Here is a 3,196-nt window from a genome sequence, read left to right on the forward strand (position 1 = left end):
TTCTTACAGGAGCACCTAACTGTGCTTATCTGTTTGGTGGATCACTATCATTACAACACGTATGATTTGTTTTTCCATGGTGCTGGAGACTCCTATCCCATGCAGACATACGGCAAGGATTGCTGCACCCTCCCCAGCGATGCTCCATCATTGCCAGACTCTCTGGACACATTACCATAAGCTGAGCTGCTCCAGGACTCGTCTCCGTGGAGCTGGAGGACGACGGTCTTGTGGCCATGCAGAAAATTGCAGAAGGCACCAGAGGCTTTTCAGGGCTCAGGTGATCTAACCTGCACCTGCAGCACAGAGCAAGCCAGGTGATGAGCATCAGTACCCCGCAGAGCCCGTGCCTCTGAGCTACACCCGCTGTGGGGTGGGAGAGGTGTTCAGGGAAACCCCCAAGTCAGGTCTGTTGTGACACCCCCAGTAATACCCAGTTTTGTATCCGTATGATACAGGTGGCAATCATCTGACGCGGGGACCCACTATTTCTGAGGGATCTAAAAACCGCAGCAAGGAAGCGCTACTGCCACAACAAATCACAGTGTTTGCACCCAGTTACACTAACATCCTATTTGGCCTTAAAAGAGTCGTGTTGCGTTTCAGCAACACCGTCAGAAACGCGCATATAAATTCACCACGGAGGCAGTTAATAAAAAATAAACCAAGTGCAATTATTTGTCTGTGACCTGGCTTTTGCCAAAGGGAAGGCAAGTTGGTAATTTTTCTCCATGGTGTTCCAATTAATTTCAGGAGGGCAAGTAACAAAAAGCACAAAATAAAAAAAGGGAGCTTTGTGGCATCTAGGAAAGGAGTCAGCGGTCTCATAGCAGTCCTGGGGTCAAGCACCCACTGAAAAGTAACCTTGTAGAAATTCAGCGGTATTATTCTGTTCACCCTCTCCCCAAAACCAGGTTAGGATTGCTCAGCGAGTGGGGGTCTTAAGGGCTCCCCTAGCCTGTAATCAGTCCGGATCCAAGGAATGATAAGGCTAGTTGCATTCCTTTTTTCCTTATTATTTTCCATAATCAAAATTCTATCCAGCCCTTTTCTTTCCAGTGTCAGCTATGACATAAGCTTGTCCTGACCTCCAGCCTCCGCTGCGATAGTACAGCACGGGGTAAATGAAAGCAGAATTGATTGTTCCATCTGAAACTCAGTGTTGTTGATACCTACACTGAAAACCACCCTCCCATAGCCATGTGGGGTTATAGCAAGACCAACACCGTCATGAAGAAGCAGCAGCAGCAATGCCTATGCATTACTGAAGATGGAATAAGTTTCAGGGAACATGCTCATTTAAAAGGAAGGTGCCATTTCTGCACAGCCACATTCAAACTTAAAATAGAAACCTCTCCTGAGGACTTCTTTTTTTGACACCCCTCCCCCATTACAGTCCTACCACCCATAAAGGACACACGAGAAGAGGTCAGATAAGGTGTTTCTAAACCAGACAAAGTATTTCTAAACTAGATAAAGACAAGGGGGAAGACATCCTTAGCTGGGGAACACTCATGTTATCCATGATAAGGAGGACGCCTAGCATCTGACTTTCTGTGCTATCTCATTGTATAGTCTGGACATGAGAATTTGGAGACTTTTTCATTGAAACTTCACTGTATTTGTTTGGGCTTGGCCTCACATTATGCAGCTGTAAGTCCTGAAAAACATTTGCCATGTACAGTATGCAGAGGTTATTCAGTAACCTCTTGTCCTGGGCTGAGTTAATTCGTTATTTATTCAGACACTTGCAACACAGCTACTGAGCTGCCATGTGACATCCAAGAGAACAGCATCCCTTTTATTTTTATACAGCCACAGGCATTAAAAAGAGAAATCCAGGAAGGAGACAAGTTAACGCACAACATCACTTTTCAGCGTAGCAAAAAAATATAAGCCAACATATATGACACAGTACTGTCATTAAGGCTTTTGTGTCCTGATTAGCTACCCTGAACTAACCCCAGGAATCCATGATTTTGACTAGACACAAAATTTTTACCAGATCTTACCGGAAAAGCTCTCTTAACGATCTGCATTATCTGCTCACGTGAAGAGGAACCATATCCCCAAACACTCAGCATGCCCCCCGATGAGTCTGAGCTACTGAAAGTAGAAAACTTAACAACATAACAAAATATTCAAAACCTGTAACATTCTCTCAGCCAGACCATACTAGGCAATAACAGACTTCAAAAAATACATGTGTGTTCCCTACTAGGGGACAGGCAAAAAAGTAATGCTGAAATTCTAGGCTTAAAAGAAACACCAAGAACAATTTAATACAAACAATACAGAAACACCCAGCAGTGGCTGAAGCCCGACCCACAACAGGGAGCTTGTCAGCAGTCCCCCTCAACGAGCAGTGCCAGAGAGCAGAGAAGACGGTGATGCTTGCTATAAAAGGGGAGAAAAGACTGCAGAAAGTTAAGTTACATTAGCCACCATCCAGCCTCTGGTCTGAACCATTTAACACCTTCAGCATGTTCTAGAAACTTCAGCCTTTACAGACATATTTTACGCATCTTAATTTCTGTGGCCAAGGCAACCATTTCACAGATGGGCAAACCGAGACGGACAGATATGCTGCCACCTCTCCGGAGCTGTAGCAATAAACCAAGCCCACCCCAAAATGTAAAGGGCCTCTGAAAACACCAGTTGCAAACCTGCCAAAGTCCCCTGTCGTGCAGGGAGAGGGGACAGGGGTGATAAAGCCTAAGACAAGCTAGCAGACCTCACTTGAAGAGGCAGCTTTTCTTCACATCTGTGGCTAAGCTTTTTATCCTTAAGTGACACCATCTGTTCTGACAGACAGTTTTTAAAATTTGAGTAAGTTGACCTGGATAAAGCATGCCTGTTATATGGAAATGCCAGTGTCATACATGGACACAGAAAGGTTGTGGACAGCTCATTCAACTTCTCTTTCACAGATATCCAAGTGCTTTCAGCATCTCTTCATAAAAGTCAGCACAAGTCTTTTCTGACACCCCACAACACGCAGTGAGCCACGCTTTTGGTAACAATGCTGTAATAACTTCTCTACTATCTTACAGATGTCTGGCAGATGGCATATTTTATGCCACAGAACATTTCACTGACAGGTTTGCTGGTTACCTGGTTAACAACAGAAAAGGTCTGGAGACTGCACAATCATTTGGTGGTCACTGGAAATGACGGTGGGATTGAGTGCACCCTC

This window comes from Eurypyga helias, unplaced genomic scaffold, assembly GCF_000690775.1.
Source record: "Eurypyga helias isolate BGI_N326 unplaced genomic scaffold, ASM69077v1 scaffold4371, whole genome shotgun sequence".
Classification (NCBI taxonomy): domain Eukaryota; kingdom Metazoa; phylum Chordata; class Aves; order Eurypygiformes; family Eurypygidae; genus Eurypyga; species Eurypyga helias.